Here is a 21,058-nt window from a genome sequence, read left to right as displayed (position 1 = left end):
CATACGTTTGTCTATCTAGCATAATCAGCTTATAAATCATGATTAGATAATGATGATTTGTAAAATGCTGACCCTACAGAGGCCAAAAGGAGAAGCATTCAGTCTTGATAGCTACACTAAAGTAGATCCAAATGGTATTTGCCATAATGCAGGTGACCTATCAGAAAGCAAAAAGATCACTTTTTTTTTCCTCCTAAAATTCAATATATGTATGGAGAATATGCAGTTGTATTTAGGGAAATAAGAAAGGAAATTACAAGATTGTTATTTTTCTGTGAATTGTCTGCAAAAAGACTGCAATGCTGATAAAAATATCTGTAGTGAATTGCAACCTGTTCCCAGATTAAACTTAAAGTCTTATGTGAATATAAAACAGAAATGAAGTTATTGCATGTTTATTGACAGTTCAGGAGAATTCAAAGTGGAAGAGTTCAAATTCAGAGTATTTTTTCTTTGCTGTTCCATTTGCTGTTGTGTGCATCTCTCAAACAGTTATGACGACAAGTTTGACTTTATTAAGCCTTGACTTTATTAGGCTGAAATGGTCCAACTGTTCTGTTCAAAATGAGAAAATGCTCAGAAATTGATTTATCCTATCTGTCTTTATTATTTATACACAAAGGATAAATTATTCCTTGTGTCTGACGACAAAGCTATAGTTCATTTCTAGGATGATGTTTAGCAGTGTCTGCTCTGACACTTTCTCCTTAAATGTCCTTAGGGATTCCAAATGTATGCTATTAGTTATGAAGATGACAGAGATGGAAGAGATTATATATAATAAGCTGGCAAGAAAATAAGATTTTAACGGTCAGTTGAGAGATTGCTTTTTAATTCAGAGGAAAATGAAAAACTGTGCAGCAATAAACATTCAAAATAGCAGGATAATGAAAAACTATCATTCTATTTAAAAACAAAATGTTCCATATTTAAAGACCACAGCCTGTTGTTTTCACTCTTCAGTGAAGAAATATGAGCAACACGAAGAAGAAGCATTCATTCACTTCTGTTGCTCACCAGCATACATGCCAGGCATCCATGTACCCACAACTAATTTTTAACTTCTATTACTACAGGCAAGCCATTTGTCACAACAAGCTGAAAACTGCTGTTAATCAGAGTTAAGCTTACATGTATATGCTTATTTATTACCAAGATAATGAAATATATTAATTTTATACTGTGATTTTGTTTATATATGCATTCTGATAAGAAATCTTTATAAATATCAAAAGCTACAGAACTGGCTACATGTAAAACTTTGGGATTTCGCAGTTTATCCTGGACTTTACTGATAATGCATCCTGAACATTTCTTCTGGAAAGCCAGAACTAAGTGTCCTACTCTTGAATTCTAGATTTATTGCATGCAGGAACATCAGGTGTTGCCTGAATCAAACATGACAGTTCTTAACACTGCAGTCACTTCCTTTAAAACACTATGTCCTCAAGTCATTTCAGTGACTGCAGCCTCCTTAGGGGGGAAATAAGGAAGAAAATCTGGCAGTGAACTATGAGGAGCTAACAAGTGGTAAAATTCTAGTGTTCCTTGTAAGAGGGACAAATAACAAGAAAGGCTGAGTTCAATTACTGAGGAGGTATCATCCTTAAAAATAAATAATAAGAAAAGCTACAATACATGGGAGCTGAATTCCATCACCTGGGTTCCTGTAGTGGCAAACACCTGTGGCAAAACTGAGGAAACCTCATGGAGAGAGCAAATGGGGAAATAATACATTTCGGGAAGCCAACAATGAGTATGTAGAAAATACTAAGACCATCATGGTGGCACTAGCCACACTTGACTTCCCACACAAACACTCACTTCTCTCACTGAGGATTCAAAATATGGTGTATGTGCATTTTTATGCTGCACATCTGACATGAAATAAAGAAATCCTATCAAATTCTCTCTCCTAGTTCAGAGGTCTGTGCAACAACAGCCTGAATAGTCCTGACGTTAGGTGACTATTTCAGGTTGATTCTGACAAGTTCCATCTCAGTTTGCACTGCTCCTAGGCCACTTTAGCTATCTGCATTCTGGATGTTATACTACACTTTATCTCTAAAGAGGTATCTGTGATATATACGGTCTACTAAATAAATTCTTGTATATATAATAAATTCCCCAAACAGAAAACCTAGAGAAGCTCTGTTGAGAGCCCCTCTACCTAGCCAAGAGAGTGGGAGTTTCATTATAAGGTCCTTAGCTCTCAGTATAACATACCTCAGCTCACAGCCCAAAAGGCTCAAACTCAAAACTCCCTCATATTGTATAAAAAAGCCCTGATCTGAGGTACAACTGAAATTTAAGTAAGGCCTGACACATACAGTTCCCTTGCAGACCAAAACCGTCCTCACTCAGAGGATGCCTACTTATCTTGAGCCCTCAGGATGCCCCGATCTGCTCCTCTTCCTCATCAACAGCAGTGTCTGTAGTGCCTGGGGCTCCAGCTATGGGTGGATGTTAGTTAAGGTAATGCTTTATGAATAGGTGCTGTGCAGCACCTCCATTGGGAACCAGGGATGTATCCACTCTGGTTTTCAATATATAGTCATTAAAAGTGAATTTATTAGTACTCGTGACTGAGATGAATGGAAGTGATGCTCTCCCTGTTCAGACTGGAGAGAGAACTCTCTTGTCCTTTAACTGTGGGAATAAGAGAATTGCTACAGTCTGCAAAATCCAGCCAGCCAATTATATATTTGGAGATTTAGGACTTTGTGTTTAAAGCATCTGATGTCCTTAATAATTTAAGAGCTTTATAAATAAGCAAAAAACCCACATTGTTCAGGTACAGGAGGGTCTGAAAAGAGATGAAAACTTAATTAGGCATTTTGTAGTTCAATGCCTAGGTTTCGCAAGAGTGTCTTGATTTTCAAGCTTTTCACTGCAGTCCATTGTTCCTAGTCTGGATGTCTGAGTTATGTCCCTGGAAATCTTTTCTCTTGTCATTTATAACAGGGGTGCAGTCAGACTAAGATTTAAGCATTGGGGACAGGCTCAGGTAGTTTGGAAAGATGCAAACTGGTATTAGAAAGCAGATATAACATTGGTGGAGGAAGAAATAAAAGGAATTAAAGATAACAAATCAATGATAGCCAAGCCCAGGTAGCTCTATGAGCCATCATGTGAAACACATCCAATTTTTGTTATCTAAGTCTATCTAGTGCCTTCTGCTACCATGTAAACGACACCTACACTGACAGTATGGTCCAAGGCTTGAGGATTATTCAAAGCATCTGCATACAGGAGAAGGCAATATCAGAGATGAAAAATATGAACAGACATGGAATACAAGAGGAAATACAATATACTGATAGTGATAAACTAGGAGAGAAGTTGCCATATTGTTAGCCGTCTTTTTTGAAAAAGTAAACCTTATTTTCTGCTTAGAATGGCACTGTTCAGCAGAAGAGAATTTAATAAAAAATATAAGTGATAATAATCAAGTCAAAGACCATTTTTTGGTTGATTTCTGAGTATTTTACTCCGCAAAAGAATCTGGAAAAAAGTCAAAGAAAACATTCACAGTTTTTAAACTGTACTGAGCAAAATAGTCTATATCATACAGTCTATCTTGATAGATCATTTTTATTATTCACATATTGGTACATTGTTCTGCAATTTTTAGTACCTCATGGATGGAAATTCCCTATCTATTTCATTTAGTTTATCAGTAGTAATAAATCATAGTGGATTTGTTTATATGTCCCTGAAGGAAGACAAATAACTTAGTCTCAATGCACTTAGCCCCAAGCTTCCTTGTGGGTGATATGTATGCCTGGAAAATTAAGTCAGAAGCAATAGTAGTTTTTTCATGATCTAGTTGCTGTCTGTGCAGCTCTGGAGAATGGAAAATTAATACTTCACTTTTCAAGCAGTTGGGACTGAACTGCAGAAAATGACCTCCAACTTGGATCCTCATTGAAAAGACTTCACATACAAGTGCATACAACCAGTTCTGAAAAAGAGGGAAGCTTGAAATACAGAGGAAGGGGAAGCACTTTCAGCTTCTAAAGAGTTGTAGTCAGAACTCATTGAATTAAGGTAATTTTGTAATTTCAGTGGTGACTAGCATCATTGAAAGGCTATGTCTGTATTTAGGGTGGAACTGAGTAGTTCTGATGATTTTGAATAGCTTACTTGCTAAACCATACCTATCTTAGAGATGTAAACATAACAGAAAAAAATGGATAGAATGGTTTTGGCTGAAAAGGTTACCTAAACTGGAAAGGAGATGGTGCTTTCCATCTACAAGAAATGACCTTTTGGATAGTAAGAGCTTTGAGTGCACCACTAAGTCTTAACACTCCTCACCTGAGGACTCCACTTATCCTTCTGTCAACAGGCCAAGGATTTTAACCCTTGCCTGAGTTATGCCGTAGGCATGATGTTTTCCAGCTCCTCTCCTAGACACAGGCTCTGCAGCCTCACTGCATCAGGGTAAGGTAAGAGCCCACAGATCATTGCCTGAGGGGAAAAAATCAGTTCTTGGAGTGGCACAAAGCAACCAAGGGGAAATTTACTGACCTGCAAGAGGAACTGAGCTATTGCCAAAAAAATGTGAAAATCTTTGTAAACTACAGGTGTGAGAATATGGTGATGACCATCTCCTGTGCTATGAAAGCTGGTGATGAAAACATACATTGTGATACAGTTCATTGTGGTACAATTCATTTTTCAGGATGTGATGCTGGGCCCTGCATGCTCACATTCCAGTTTGTGTTTCTGAAGTCTAAGTCTTCAGAAGAGCTTAGAGTGCACTGTGAGAATTCTAAATAAAATTTGAGAAGAAAAATAGTCAGTAAGGGTATTGCAGTGTATGGGAACTGCTGAATCATGTCCTGAACCTCTGATTGACCACCTGAGGCGAGCAATGTGTCAGCCCTGGGAGCACAGGTGAAGACAATTCTCCTGCACTATTAGAAGGGGTGCAGCCGGGCTCCACCTCTCCTAGACTCCATTTAAGAGCTGACTACTAGTAGGGAAGGATCTCTGTTGGAGATTGCTCTCTTGGAGTCTTCTCAGTGAGTCCAGGATAAGGGTAAGCTTTCCATCCATTATTCTTTAGCGTGATAACCTTTTTAGCTTAATTAACTTTCCTGTATATTTCTTAATTATAATATCTGTATATTCACTGATTACACATGTGGCCTCTCACATTTCAAGTGACTTTTGAATATGTTTATTGCTACTAGAGGGCCTGTACAAAAAGTAAACTTAGTTTCATGTAAAACTTGAACATCATGTTAGCTGTCACTGCGTTCAATATGATTTAAGATCTTAGCAGGCTCCTGTATTCCCATAATCTCCTAAATTACTTTCCCAAATTCACTGAATGCAAATTATGGCAATTTCTGCACTCAGCTTGCTTTTTTTTTCCTAATAATAAAGTATTGATACTCTGTGGGCTGGTATGTGAAATCCTATCTTGATTTGATTTTTTAATAGAAATCCCCTGAGAACACAGTACTGCCAGAGCCTTAAACTATACTTGCTCTGTTTCATTGCAGAGTGGCTAAAAATACATTCTCTCTTTTGCCTCGCTGTCTCTAAACAACTTCACCTGTAGATGATAACCATCATATATACAGGTAAGGTAAGAGGTGGAGCTTTGTTTTCTTTAGTAATGAATCTTAACACTTTTTATTTCACTTCTGTGCTTTGCATAGAGTTTAAAGTAACTGTAGTGGACCTAACCAGAGGACTTTTATCCATGAAGAAGTTAGCAATTCACAAAACAGTTGTTCTAAGCAGGCATAATTTGTTCTGTGACCAAGGGGTATAGGCAAAGTAACAAGACAAGTTCAAGATCAAGTGAGGAAAGCTCAACAACAGCCCAGGAACAGGGCTTGGTCCAGGCAAGCCCACTGCATAACTCATCAAAAGGCTGAACTTTCAGCTGTGAGGTTACGTGGGGGGCTATGGGAGAAGGTGGATGTTCCAGGTGAGATTGCTAGGGGTGATTATGGCCTGTTAGTGGCCTCAGGTACCTGATAAATTCTTGGCATTTAGCTGGCCAGAAGGATCACAGAGTGGTAGATGTTGGGAGGCACATCTGGGGATTGTTTTGTCTGTCTAACCTCCCAGTGAAGTAGGTTCCCTACAGTAGGTTACAAAGGAAAGTGTCCAGGTGGGTCTTGAATATCTCCAGAGAAGGAGACTCCACAGAATCTCTGGCCTGCCTGTTTCAGGGCAATGTCGCCCCCCCCATAGGATAAAGTGTAATGGAAGTTATATAAATTGTAATGAAAATTGTCTATATATTTCAGTATGTGCAAACTGAAAGCAATGTTTTTACCTTACCATTTTGATCAATTACAGCATATTATTCTAAGTAGGATTATTAGTAAGTTCTCTCAGTTTTTAGAACTATGAATGCCACGTTGGTATGTGATGCATGTCCACGCATAGGTTTATGCTCCTCAAACCTAAGAAAGTAACATTCTTCCGTCTGGAGATCTACCCAAGGAAAAATATTCAACTCTTTGTGTTCAGATTTATGTACGTGGCCAAAATACTGAAATCTGTCATGCATTATGAAGCAAAAAAACTTGAAGTGGGAGCCTAACTTCTTCGGTGGCTATGCAGTCAACAGCAGGATGCCAACAGCTTCTGAATTTCATGGGTGCTTTTCCCGCAGCTGTGTCCATGCTACCATGGAAATAACTGAAACCTGCTGGGGGCCACCTGCAGGTATCTGTGTTATGTACCAAAAGGTAGGCCACCTGAGCAGAGAAGGCTTATGCGCTGTATCTGTATGGACTGCTGTGACAAAAAGAGGGGAGCTTTTAGCCGGGAGCAAATCTGCTGATTTCCAGGGATGCATTCATGGGCAGCAGGGCAAATGCTCCCTTCCTCGCTAGGGGAGGTTTAGGTTGGGTATCAGGAAAAACCTTTTTACAGAAAGGGTTGTTAAGCACTGGAATAGGCTTGAGTCACCTTCCCTGAACGTGTTTAAAAACTATTTGGATGTGGTTCTCAGGGACATGATTTAGCGGAGGGTTAGAGTTAGGGTAGTATGGTTAGGTTGCAGTTGGACTTGATGATCTTTAAAGTCTTTTCTAAAGTCTTTTCCAGCCTAAGCAATTCTATGAAATGCCTTTTGTCTCTGTTACAGGGCAAGTCCTGATGAAATGATATGCCACTATGATTTTACTAATTGTTATCACTTCAACAACAAAACTATATCATCTTGGTCGTCCCGAAGCTGAAAGCTCTTACATCCTGACTCAGCTGGGCCTGGTCAAAATAAGTATTACCCACCAGTACTCATGTGAGAGAGCCAGAGGAGTTGTATGACTACCACTGTTTTCTCATTTATGGTATGTCTTTCTTTTGTGTTTTTTTTCTTTTTTTTTTTTAATCAGTGAGAATGTGGCCACCATCTCAAGGAAGCACATACAATGAAAATGTGATGCTGGAATGTGGCCCTAACCTTGCACACTTGCTTCACACTGCACTACGTTTACATAAATCTTAGATACCATGTAATACCGTTAACTTTATCACAAAACAATCAGATTTCATGAGTTGTTCAGAAGACTAGAGCAACCCATGCTCGGTGACTAGTTAGGCAACCTGACAAGCAAACACATTACCAAGTTTCCATTGTCAGGACACAAATCTTATTACTACCTGCAGTTGAAGTCAACACTTCAACCACAACAAAGAGAACATAAATTCAGACTACAGCATAAATCTAGACAGTTACATATCCAAAAGAATCATGACAGAGCAGTGCTGTGTTGTCAGGATCAAGGAGAAGTACATGATGAAAACAAGGCACCTCCAGACAATGCAGAGCTGCTCTATAACAAAAGAGTACTGACAAAAAATATTATCAGCTAGTTTTGTATCATCAGTTGGGTAGCTATTGTTAGGAACATCCCTTTTCTACTATTCTGGCAAATCACTTTGTGTGTTGGAGAATGCCAACTGCTTGCTTTCTGCTATCCTCGGGAGTGCCATGCTCACTTAATGGGGTTGGTAACTGTTGCATCAGAGCCTGCTCTGGATGTTTTTTTAAATCAAATTCATGGAGGACTTAGCTGAAGATTTTAGTGTTTCTCTGTTCTCATATTTCCTATTTTAATTGAATTAACAGTTATTGGTGCATTTCTGATCTGGAGATGGGCCAAAGGCGAACTGGATAAAGCTCTGAGTGAATTCTTCCCTTTGGTTGTCAGCGTATGTGATCTTTGGCATGGCTACTGATCCTCTGGACGAGCTGTAGGTATCTTTCTACACAGCAGCCAATCTTAAAAATCAAGCTGCAGTGGTTTTGCTAGGGTTCGATCATCATCCACATATAGATCTTCAAAATGTTTATCTTGTGTTTAAAGTTGAAGGGCTTCTAAGCATAATTGCCTCTAAAAGCATCATTATCTACAAACACAATAGCACAAAGCTTGGGCAGCTGTCCCAGAAACACATTTTCCTGGTTGCTGACATGGCTGCTTGCTAGCTATGTTGAATGCTTCCATGACCTCCTGATCAACCAGGTATTAAGCACTGTTACATGTAAAGGCTTATTCTGTCCCAAATGCAGCTAGAGTGCCAGCCACAGTCTCTTCACACGCAGCAAGACATAGGCAATAACTGGCTTGCAGGCCCTTGTTGCCAGGGAGCCCATCAAACAAATGCTGTGTTTGCTATGCATCAACTTAATTGTTACATCTGCACTATTCAAGAAAAGTTTGTCTTGAAATAATGGAGTGGTGAAGTGGTCCCAGGCATTCAGTCCTCCCATTCTGGGCTATTGGACCTGAGTGCTGCCTGAACTGCTTTCCTTCTCTTTTTTTCTCAGCCAGATGGCTGTCTAGTTATTCCTCTTCTTTTGCTTTTGAAAGACTGGCACAGGCCATCTCTGTGGACAGGTCAGTCTTACTCTTTTTTTTTTTTCTCCATCATTTTCTGGTGTTACCAACATAGATATAGAAACATATCCAAACACTTTTTTTGCAGTGTCTTGAGTGATCTTTTCAGTGCTTGACTTAAAAATTTCCAGCTCCTATTTTGAAAGTGGTATGACCTGTATGCAGTTAGAGTATAAGCAATGTTCCTCTTGCATGCGCAGAATGTATGGGCTGTCCTGTACATCAGTGGAATGACTTGAAAACCCAGAAGGTTATTGCTGACTTGGACTGCATAATTCATTTGTAAGGCTAAGTCCCACTAACAATTTACTTCTGCCACATTTGTTCATTTTAATTGATCAGGATCTTGCAGGGCGGCTGCTGCTGATACTTAAATTGCCTTTCTAAAACAAAGTCGGTCTTTATTTCAACCTTGATTGTGTCAACATGTATGCAATTTATGGGTACACAGATCAGCTTTCCATCCTTTGCAGAAATGATCTCATTGTTACTACTGCTGGTTGGATCACAGTGCAATAATGCAACCATAAAGTTCCTAGCAAGCCAATGCATGTAGATGTAGACCAAGATAAACTGGTGATATTTGTCAAAAAGTGCATTTTCTTTGGCAGCAGCCCATAGTTGAAGCCCTCCCCAGATTTGAGCTAGCATCCTAGCTTCATAAAAAGTGCAAAAATTTTAATCTGTTTTAAGCTTGTCTCCCTTATGACAGGATTGCTCTACTCCTCTACTCTGCTCTTATGAGGCCCCATCTGGAATACTGCGTCCAAGTGTGGAGCCCCCAGCATGAAAAAGACAGGGAGCTGTTAGAGAGGGTCCAGAGGAGGGCCACGAAGATGATCAGGGGACTGGAGCACCTGCCTTACGAAGACAGGCTGAGGGAGCTGGGTTTGTTCAGCCTGGAGAAAAGAAGGCTGTAGGGTGACCTCATTGCAGCCTTTCAATACCTAAAGGGAGTCTATAAACAGGAGGGGAATCAACTCTTTGAAAGGGTTGATAACTGCAGGACAAGGGGAAATGGTTTTAAGTTGTGGGAGGGGAGATTTAGGTTGGATGTCAGGGGGAAATTCTTTACAAAGAGAGTGGTGAGGTGCTGGAACAGGCTGCCCAGAGAGGTTGTGGATGCCCTGTCCCTGGAGGTGTTCAAGGCCAGATTGGATGGGGCCCTGGGCAGCCTGGTTTAGTATTAAATGGGGAGGTTGGTGACTCTGCATGTGGCAAGGAGGTTGGAGATTCATGATCCTTGAGGTCCCTTCCAACTTTGGCCATTCTGTGATTCTGTGATTGCAGAACAGGCCTGTGTCTGGAGAGATGAAGGCTGAAGATCCATTGTGAGGGTTCATAGGATGATGCAAATGTCACCAAAATACATAATCCTTTTGCAAAATATACTGTCATGTGTACTCCCCAGCAGTGCTATTCTGAAGATAATGTTTTCACTGATGTTATTCCCACTGTAGCACTGTTTTTCTTTTAGGCTCACCTTCTGCTTAAATGAGCTCCAAGGATCTTGTCAGTTGTGAAGTCTATGACTGTGTTCTGTAGGAAAATTCTGGCACTGTTGCTGAGTATTGAGGGGTAGAAACCACTAGACGTTATCTTTCTTTTTCCATCACTCCAACTCAATCACTAGATATTCTGGTATAGGAAGGTTTCTATGCAGCTGTAAAATATCTGGAGTGAGTCACACAATAACACTAGCACCTGCTTCTTCCTTCCTGTCCCTTTTGTAGTAATAATTTTCTCAATTTTGTAGTCTGTTCTTATCTAGATTCACTTTTTGAGGTACCTTTGATTCTTTTGTGACTATGGTCTATTGAGTAGCGTACAGATATCACCTTTCTCACAGTTTTAGCTACAATGAAAATTTAATCTATGAACACTTATAACCTTTCTGAAATCTTTCTTTTCATGCAGACTGCGGTCTCTCTTTCTGAGGAAAGATGCAGATTCTTAAGTTTAAATTAAATTTAAAACTTCCACTGTAAATTTTAATTTATTCCCCCATAGATTTTAAAGGTTTTACTTCCGCAGGCTCTGTGGCTGTGGTAGTTCTGTGGAAGAGTTATAACTCTTTATAAATGGTGAGGATATATCAGTGTAGCAAAAAGCATTGTATGCTATAAAATATCTCCACATCTTGGTTTTGAGTGTCCTGCTAAAACGTTCTTTATTAGTAGTAGCATTATTATACAGCTGTACAAGCCTTTTTTAAGGCTGCTTTAAAAAATCTTTTCCTTGAGCAGTCATTTCTGATGTTATGTGCAGCTGATAAAAATGAGTCATAACCCCCCTTTCTCCCCCCCCCTCCCCCCCAACTATTTTGGAACCCATTTTCTGTTTTAGACCAGAAGCCCAGGCATGCTTCAGTAATACATCCACCACCACAAAGCTCTACTTACCACCACCATTTTGTTTGGAAAACTGTTGCACATCCACCAGTTGTGACTGTCTTTGTCCTTTCACCTCTTCCATAATCAGCTCTTCCCTTCTACACTGCTTTCTTGCTGTCTTTTCTAAGCTTTAGGCATCTTGGTTTGCAAGCCATATTGCCACTTGGCTTCTATTCAGAGAGGGCATTTGCTTTGTCAAACAGGTGATAACTCTACATCCTTGCTGGAGAATGATGGAAGTCTTCAAGCAGAAGCTGTAACACATTTACCAAATGATGCACTGAAAAGTTATACTGACTGGGTGAGGAGAGAATTGTTGGTAGCCAGGTTTCTCTGACTCCAGAACCAATTAAATCTTTCCAATATGTCCCTCTGTAATCTTTTTCTACTAGATACCTTATATTAGAGTACATATAATATACGACTGGAAGATAATAGCTTTTCCCATTTCTTGAAGCTGAAGCAAAATAGCAGGTGCAGTAAGATGGACTTTTCTTCTTTCTGCTGGTTGTTTGGGATGTTTTCTTCCTTTTGTGGCTGACAGCGTACTTCCACAGGATCAGCAGAGTTTGCGTGCAGCATTGATAGCTAATGCTGATTCATGAGAAAGTCAGGTGCTAATTTTGGAGAAGAAAAGTGAGGCGTTCCCAAGATACATACCAGAGCGGAGAATGAATGTGCACAGAAAGAAATTAAATTTTGAATTAAATTGAAATCCAAGCTTTTGCTTATTTTCAGATTCCACCAATGTCACCACCATTCATTCTAAGGACTTCATAATTGACACTGCAACTGAATTTATACCCTACCTCATTGGAGTGCTGTTTTCTTCTTCTGATGCAGTGCAATCTGATAATTTAAAATCATACTTCTGTTTTTCCATTCCTTCTCCCGAGTCAGCAGCTTAACATCTTGGATACTGAAATGCTTAAATCCTATTTTTGGCTCAGCAAATGTTTTAAAGCATGGCAACAAAAAAGTGGAGCCAACCAAAAGTTTGAATTCTGTGTTTCGATTTCATAATTTTAATATAGATTAAAAAGGCTAGTCATTTTCTGAATAGCTGTGATTTCAGTTTGCATAATTAACACACCTCCAGACCACGTTTATTTAGTCAGACCATTCCTGATTAAAACTAAAATCTTTGCATTTACTGAGGCAAAAGCATCTCTAAAATCTAGGTGTATTTTGGACTGTTATGTTCAGAGAGAGCTTTTCAGCAGAGCAAAGCGTTTCATTCTCTCTTCTTAAATTTTCCGGCTGACATAATCTCTGTCACTCCAGAATGATGAAAATAACTTCTGACTGAAAAACACAATTTTTCAAATGAAAAATAAGATTCTGATTTTTCACCTGCCAGCTGCAATATTAAATGCAGTTAAGATCAAGAGTGAGAGGACATTACTAAAGTTATGTATCTGCTTTTTAGTGAACACAATTTAGTGAAGGGGCAATGGATTCAGTATATCTGTAAATGGAATCTTACTTAACTTCACTTTCTTGTTCTGCGTTTGTCAAAATCTGTAGTGGAATAGTGAAAAGGTGTACTGATTCCTGGTAATGTACTTTATCCAGCTGGAGGAAGTGGCCACTCTGAGAGCTTATTTTGTGATCTTCCATGAGCACCCAGTTAACGTGTATTTTGTAATATAGTCACAGTAGTAGAAAAGCTATTGTGACAATTTTGGGATTTTTATTCAAATTTATTTTATTATGAGTTGATCCCATTACAAATTCTTATAGTTTTAAGTTCCATATAACTTAATAAAATGGAGTTCAGTCAGCAATCTGTGCTCTAGCTTGAATCCAAGGCACAAATCATGTTATGTTTACAGTTTTGCTGTTGGCTAGAGGAAGACTGGAAAACTTATGTTCCCATCAACTATATTATTTTAATTAATATTTTAGACTTAAAAGATCTGTAAAAGAGAAGACTATAAGTAATAGCATTATAAAGCACTGCTAAAGCAGCTGGAAAATAAAAAAAAAAATGAACTAATAAAAAATGAATAGAGGATTTGGGAAGTTGTGGTAACTATTAAGAATGTTCATTTTGCAAAAAGAGTGAGAGCTAGGGCATGTCGACTTTAGGAAGAGAGAGTGACTTATGAACAGAGTAAGAAGGCGTTCAGAAAAATGTATCTCATCAGGATGATCTCAAAGCATTCAGAAGTCATTAGAAAGTCACAGTGGGGTTGAATGAAGCAGGCCTAAATCTAGATGTCAGTGCATTAGTTATTAGATAAAAGGGAGAAAATTTGTCCTTCTCCGCCAGTAAGCACAACAGAGGCACTTTGTGTAGGCCTGTGCCAGGCGAAGTGCTATGATCTGTGTATCTACCGGGCTGCGTGTTGATGAGATACATAACGTGCACCATCTTTATCAAGGGCTGAGGTAAACAGATACTTGATTACATACATTGGTAAGCATGTGTGGAAACGGGCATGAAGTGGCTGGTGTTCCTGAATTGCACATCCTCTTTTGACACCTTGCTTCTCAACCATGTCCCTGACCCAAACTGCAAAACAGTTTCCTCTCAGAGCTGAAATATTACTGCTAGATATAAGGACTACTCCAAAAGTAATGCTTCTTATTTCATGTTTTCCTATGACCTCACAGGTGGATGTTGGTGGCATGGGAGCAGAGACTGAACCTTCCCATCAGGATGCCATTCCATTTTGTTGCCATGTGACAGATGGCAGCAGAAGGTAAGTCTGACAAAATGGCATTTGGCTTGGAAGTGTGGATGAAGCAAAGGAGTGGAATTGAATTAATGCAGAAAACATAGCACCCACTTGACATTCATTGCTGCTTGCTGAATGTTTATGGAGACCAAAGAGTGGATGTGAGCACAGTGAGGTGGTGCATTTCAGCAGTGATGACAGTGACAGTGTGTCATTACCAATGCAGATTTTTATGAGCATGGCATGCAGGCTTTTGTTCGTTCCTGGTGAAAATGCATAGCTATAGTTAATGGTGACGACTACATTGAAAAATAACACTTTGTAGCTGAGGTTTTGCTCTATCAAATAGTGTTATTGTTCTCCTTGTATCTGTTGTAGTTTCCATGGAAACAAGTAGGAGACTACTTTTAGTACAGACTTCTGTTAAAGTAGCATGCTTTACTGTGTTCATAAAGTGAAAGAAACTGGTGTTTTAATGGATACCTTGCAAATACTGTGGATTCTGCCATGGTTTAGCAAATATTTACTAGAAAAGCAAGATGATCTGTCTCTTCAATTTTTACTGTTTCTTAATTTTTTGGAAGGTTCCACTGATTTCAACACATGGGTGCCAATCACACTACCAGAGGACAGGAGCTGGTCAAGGAAGACACTGGGTCAAGGGAGCTGGCAATATGTTCTCAGGCAGCACCCTTCTCAATTCTTCTGATCCAGGTGAAGGACTTGGGAAGCATATCTGTCACAGCAGAACCTAAAATCCTGAAACAATATGGGTTGGAAAGGACCTTCAAATGTCCAATGCCTGACTCAAAGCAGGCCCATTTTGATCAGGCTGCCCAGAAGCTTGTCTAGTCAAATCTTAAAAACATCCAGAACTTTTGCTAAGTAATGTTTCTGCAATTGACAAATCTCATGGCTAAAAAAATAACTCTTGTCTAACTTGATTTTTTTTATGCTCCTGCTTGTGTTTGTTGCGTCTCATTAGTGTACACCTTTGAAAGTGTCTGTTGTCTTTATCCTGTGATCAAGTAATTATAAGCAATAAGGTGTCCCTTTATCTTTCTCTCCTTAAGCCTGAACAGGCTCAGTTATCTAACTGTTTTTATGTCGTCCTCCAGCTGTTTTACTGTCTTCATAGCCTACCATTATACATACCCGCTATGTCCATATCTGTATTGGAATGCTGAGCCTAAAACAGAACAAAGCACTTGAGATGTGGTCTTCCAAATGCTAAGCAGAAGGGAAGAATCACTTTCCTAAACCTTCTTGTTGCATTCTTATTGATACAGTTCAGGATGCGTTAGGCCGCCTTTGCTGTAAGGGTGCACTGCCAATTTGTGTTGACAAATGCACATATTCATTTTCCCAACAAAATGCAACTGTTGCTTATTCTTTGTGACCTGTTCAAATTCTAGTAAAATAAAAACTGAAACCAGGTTTTAACAGCAGAAATTGGAACGACTGAAATAGTGGGAAGGGAAAGATGTTTAAATGCTAAATCTGCTCCTTTTCTATAGCTTATTTATATAGAATGAAAGAAAATTGTGGTGTGCTTGAATGTCATGATGAATAATGACTTTTTTCACAGGGAATTAAGCTTTTCAAACTAAAGAATGTGAGTCAGTACAGTACATTTAATCATGAAGCAACTTAATCATCCACAGTAGTGATTTTTTTTTTCCTTGATTAAGGATTGTAGGGTGTGGTTGTTTGTGTGATGTGTAGTAGTCTTCTCTGCAGAGGTTTATGTTACTATGAATCAGGAATACTGACGTGCTACTGACATGTTTCACCTCCAACTTTCAAGAATTACAACTCTATTTTCTCCTTGGCTAGCTAAGACATGGGAATGGCAGAAACAGGGCTGATTAAGGTCTGTCATGGATGTGTGCCTTTGATCTCTCTGAGAGAGACAGTCAAAATATTCAGTATGTGAAGAATTGTGTAGTGTTAAAATAACTTGACATAGGTCAGAGTCATTTTCACTGAAACATAAATGGGCTTTAGATCAGGATTTTGGCTTCAGGTATACAGATAAAGCAAGAATTTTAAGCTCACAAATAGAATTATATGAAAACTGCAGACATAATTAATACTTTCTCATAGTAACTTACTCTGTCTCTGATAAAATCCATCAAGAACATTGCCTGTATAGATGATTTTTCACTCTTAATATTTTGTCTTGCAGCTGTAAAACCCAAGGTCTTTGCATAATTTCTTTGCAAATACACTACATTTCCCAGAAGTAATAAAGAGGAAAAATGTACTGACTCACCACTTCCTTTTGTATGCCACTCTTATCTATTTATTGATTTATTTATACTAAATCTGTGGGAACAAAAGGACACAACAAGTCTACAAAGACAGTTCAAGCTTCCACATAAATGGTAATGAAATAGATTTCCTGAGCCTGATAAATAGCAGATAGAACTGGGCTTCCTAGGCATGCCATCCTTGCTTTCAGAAGGCTGCCAAATTCAGTGAGCCTTGTGTCCTGAGGCACTCCTGGCCAAGCCCTTTGTATTAGAGGCTATATGGTTCTTCGGGATTCTTCAATCCTGATGTCCTGAGGTGAGATGGTCCCTCTCCAGTTGCTGGTACTCACATCTTCCAGTTAAACAAACACACACATGCACTATGGGTCCCTTCAGGACCTAGCCTTAGACATTGATGTCTGGGTGATGTCCCAGAGACAGTCTGGGGATCAACAAGAATAGATTACCTAAGGAGCCAGGTCCAACCAAGATTCCAAATCACTGGGCAAGCTCATGGTGATGTTGTAAGTCCAAAGTCAAGTCAGGAAGCCAATATGTAGGTCAAAGACAGGATAAGGCAGATATATAGTGACAGGACAGGTTTGCAAGACATGTACGCACATTTTCTGCATTTATGAATGTGTACCTTCTGGGAATAAATGCTCAGCTTTGCTGGTGGTTGACCTGGGGAGGTGGGGTTGCAGCAGCCTTGCTTCTTTAGCTAATTTTGGTCCATGATTCAGAATTTTCAAGGCTTAATTTCTTAAGCTGTGCTTGGGTCTGTACCTGTATTACTTGGAGTTGTTTAAGATATACCAGGGAGCAATATATTTGACTGAGCAGAAGAAACTGTGGATCAGCACACCATAATTTCCAGTCAAGAAAAACAAGCTTAGTGTCTGAGCCAGTGACAGAACTTATTTCTTTTACTGGATGTGTTAAGGGCATCCTGACATGAACAGTGTTTTAAAGAATTCAAGTTACCAAGTTTCATTTGGCAGTAAAGACTTTCACTAGATTTTGATATGAGCATTTTTGCTAATTCCTTCAGATGTTTCTGCTTCCTTCACCAGCACTGCCACAAACAAAACTCTACTTTCTATGATATCATGGTTAATTTAGTGACAAAAGTGATTTCATATCATTCTCCTCAAAGGCAATTTATAAAATTCTATACCACCTCCTCATTCCTCAGTAATATCTTCACTCATTTAGATAAATAAGAATAGGAAATTACCACAAGGAGAACCAAAAAACAGCTGCCTATGGTATCTTCCATCCATACAGACCCGCGTGCAGTATCCGCTGCCTGACGGTCCAGCCTGCTCCAAGAATGCAGTTACAGCTGTTCTACCCTACCTTGAGACTTAAAGATCCTATTATACAAAGGACTGATTGTGTGTCAAACCCACACAATATTTCAGATGCTTCTAGAGAAACTGTCCTAATGTTAGTCTATTCACTTGTGGAAATGTGCTGGGAGTTTCCTCCCCATTTTTCTGAAAATCAGAGTTCATCACTGCTCTATTTTCTAGAGTTTCTTCCCCCTTCCCCCTCCCCCCCTCAAATAAGCATATCATTATTTCTGAAATATTCAGCAATTCTCTGAATGTATTTGGAGCTCAGATGTTTGTGAAATTATCTGTCAACTGAATTGCTTCTATTTTATGTTTATAAATGTTAATTTTAATCGTCTGCTAATAGAGAAATCTTATTGAGAAGAAAGCCTTTAATACAAAGCCTTTACTAATTTTTCCTAAATTGCTACCAGCCTAAGGAACGTGTTGGTGCAACCTATGCACATTTTTAACATAGATATTAGAAACATCAAAACAAGTCCAAGTGAGCAAGCCAGATTGAGCCCACAAAAATAGTAATGCTATTTGAGTTATTGCCTAAATGATTGTTCTAGCAACAAGCATTTTACTTGTTCATCTGAAAGCAGATGCAAATCTGCAGACCTGATTTCAAAGATTCCCCTACACTGCTTATGAGCATATCCAGTATCCAGCTACAGCCTGCTCACATTAAAATCACCAGTGAAATCAGGGGTCAGGTCATCAGAGTGAAATGTTCTTTTTCTAAGTGCTTTGTTTGCTCTAGTACTCTGCCACCAAAGAAGGCTGTTCATTATCTGAGAGGTAAATCCTTCAGAGCTCTTATCTGCATGCACCACATCCATGTGGTTATAATTGATAGAAGAACAATAGAGAAACAAAATCTCACTTTAAGGATTTCAGTGAACCAATACTGAATATTTAGTTATTGGGTAAAGACAATGCATATATGCAAAGTCTTTTTACAGATCTTCATGTGTTAAGCTTTGCTGATACATGAGATAATAGAGTTCCAAGTGAGCTTAAACTGGTAGTTGTGCTGCCATGGGCATTTTTTCAGCAATGATAGCTCACTGAAAAAAAAAGAATCACAGAAACACCAAGGTTGGAAAAGACTTACAAGATCATCCAGTCCAACCAAGAAGTGTAAGAACAATTTTTTGGGGGAAAATAGCAAGGTTTATAACACTTCTTTCAAACATTTCACCAGTGCTTCAGAACTTGCTATACATGAAAAGAGGGAATAAATCTGTTGAGTTTGTTACAGTTGGTGTTACAGCTGGAAAGATTATTGTGGTGAAAATAGAAAAAAAACAAACAGGGAAGGAATGCTCACCTACATCCAAAGATCTAGGTTCACAGGAAAGACTACACAAAGAAGGGATTTCTAAAAAGAGATCCTTTCCTGCTGGTAGTCAGCCCTTAAATGGGATCTAGGAGAGGTGCAGCCAGGCTACAGCCCTACCAGTCACACAGTTGAATTGCCTTCACCTGTGCTCCCAGGCTAACTCAGTCTTTGCCTCAGGTGATCAATCAGTGGTTCAGGCTGTGACTCAACAGTTCCCATACAGAGTTCTGTTTCCACAGTGTTTTGCCAGTGTTTTTCCCTACTGAGGAGATAGAAGGGAAATTTGCAGAGCAAATGAAAACATGGATAGGCTTATTTGAACTAATTCCAACCTACCTAATGAAGAAAATGAGAGCAACGAAGACATGATAGTTTCTAGAGCAAAAAATAATTTACCTGAGTCTATAGATAGTGGTGTAGACGTGACTGTCCTTTATTCAAGCCAGTTGCTCTACAGGGTAAACTCTCCTAAGATGAGAAATCCTCAAAACAAAACTCAGCACTGGAAAGCAGAGTTCCAGTGAGCCACAGAGCAAACCTCTCACTATTCTGCCTTCTGTTCTACTGCTCAGAAAATAATGAGGTGGCAGAAGCAGAGAGAGTCAGCAGGGAGCCCTGGAGAGACTTGGTTTCCAGCTGTGGAAATTTCAGTGGCTGCTCATTTAAATGGGAGCTCAAGTGCACTGATGATGATGATGAAGAGTGTGGCATTAGGAAGAGAAGCATCTGGAGGAAGAAGAAACAGGAGCAGGACTGACAGCTTCTTCAGAGGTGTTTGGGTCACTTCTGTACCTGATCTTTCCACTACAGCCATCTTGGGAACTATCTGAGAGTCCAGGGATTCCCTGCTAGCACCAATTGTGGGAAGAACAGATACGTCTCTTTCTGACAAACGGGTACGCAGTACTTGTGTGATAAGCATTGACTCTGAGTTCTTAATACCTACAGACAGTATCTGCTCCTGCAGATAGGAAAGATTGGCAGATTGGCACACTTTTTTTTTTTTTTTTGCCTGATACTGTCAACAGAAGGGTTGGAGAGATAGGTGGCGGCTTTCTGACAGTGGAACCTTCTCTGCCCTTTAAACCCTATCAGAGATATCTGGATTCAGTCTTGAAGATGCTCCCACCTCCAAGCAGAGGCTCAAATCCTTGTTTTTCCAGTTTCCTGCTATGAAGTTGCATTACTTAATTGCAAACTTAAAATACACTTTCTATTACAGCTTTTTCATGCAATCAGATGCTGTATTTACTACAGGAATGTTATTTACCTGTCATGATAAAGACAAGTTAAGGCTTGTAGTGAGAAGTCCCAGAGACATTACTTCTGCTCCTCTAAACTCTACGTGATGATGCTGATGGGCTCCAGTCTGACAGCGCTGTGTAATTGGGATTGAGTAACTGACACTTAAAATTAAAAAAAAAAAGTTTTAGAAGAACAGCATCTAATGACTTAACAACAAAATGAAAGTGCTGGAAGTTTCTCTGGTTATTCGTGTTTAGGACTAGAATAGAAAACACTAAAAAGGAACAGTGGGAGAAGCGGTCCTGTTCTTTCATAGTTTCTTCAGATACCGGCAATCTAAAAAAAGCCTCCTTTCCCCAGTTATATAATTAGAGGAATTCATACATTTACATTTAGGGAAGCAGTCTCGTTCAAATGTGCTCTACAAAGCCACTCTGTGAAAAGAGCCATTTCCAAATCATGCTGTTCTTCTAAGTGTGCTAAAGCATAAAGAGTAATTAGACTTTTTGCTTTAGAGTTTAGTGGGAAATGTTTCAAAAGAATCCAGCCCTCCCTAAAGTGTGAGTCATCAGCTGGTTGGAGCCTGAGAAGCCACAGCACAGTCCTCTGTCTGTGTAGAGAGATGTTGTGTATGAATTTGCTTTTACAAAAAAAAAGAAAAAAAAAAGAAAAGAAACATATGTTTTTCTGGTGGCATTCCCATATGGTTGCAGAGAAATGTCACTATATATACATACATATTCTGTGCTTGTCTCTGCTTCAAGGACTCCCATTCCCATTCGAAAAGGACAAGCAGAGGAAGAGTGCCTCTCCCCCATCCATCCTATGCTCTTTGCTGTCAGAGGTAGCACCGGGAACCTTAGAGTACCTTTCTCTTTTATCAGAAAAAATCCTGCAGCCCAGCACTGAAGTGG

The 21,058-nt window shown here is 39.3% G+C and overlaps 2 long non-coding RNA genes across 3 annotated transcripts; both read left to right on the top strand.

The window, feature by feature from the left end:
• The first annotated feature begins 5,006 nt into the window (after positions 1-5,006).
• Positions 5,007-13,935, top strand: LOC104910164. 2 transcript variants are annotated; one of them, XR_002113130.1, is made up of 5 exons: positions 5,007-5,047; positions 5,517-5,597; positions 7,124-7,328; positions 8,111-8,235; positions 13,895-13,935. It is a non-coding gene; the product is annotated as an uncharacterized LOC104910164 (long non-coding RNA). The 2 variants fall into 2 exon arrangements; XR_792854.2 differs by lacking the exon at positions 13,895-13,935 and adding an exon at positions 11,479-13,679.
• A 4-nt stretch (positions 13,936-13,939) lies between these two features.
• On the top strand, positions 13,940-16,225 carry LOC109366656. The gene is made up of 2 exons (XR_002113129.1): positions 13,940-13,983; positions 14,544-16,225. It is a non-coding gene; the product is annotated as an uncharacterized LOC109366656 (long non-coding RNA).
• The last annotated feature ends 4,833 nt before the right edge of the window (positions 16,226-21,058 follow it).

This window comes from Meleagris gallopavo, chromosome 3 (genome assembly GCF_000146605.3).
Source record: "Meleagris gallopavo isolate NT-WF06-2002-E0010 breed Aviagen turkey brand Nicholas breeding stock chromosome 3, Turkey_5.1, whole genome shotgun sequence".
Lineage (NCBI taxonomy): Eukaryota > Metazoa > Chordata > Aves > Galliformes > Phasianidae > Meleagris > Meleagris gallopavo.
The sequence above is the reverse complement of the archived record's forward strand: the minus strand, read 5'-3'. Positions and strand labels throughout refer to the sequence as shown.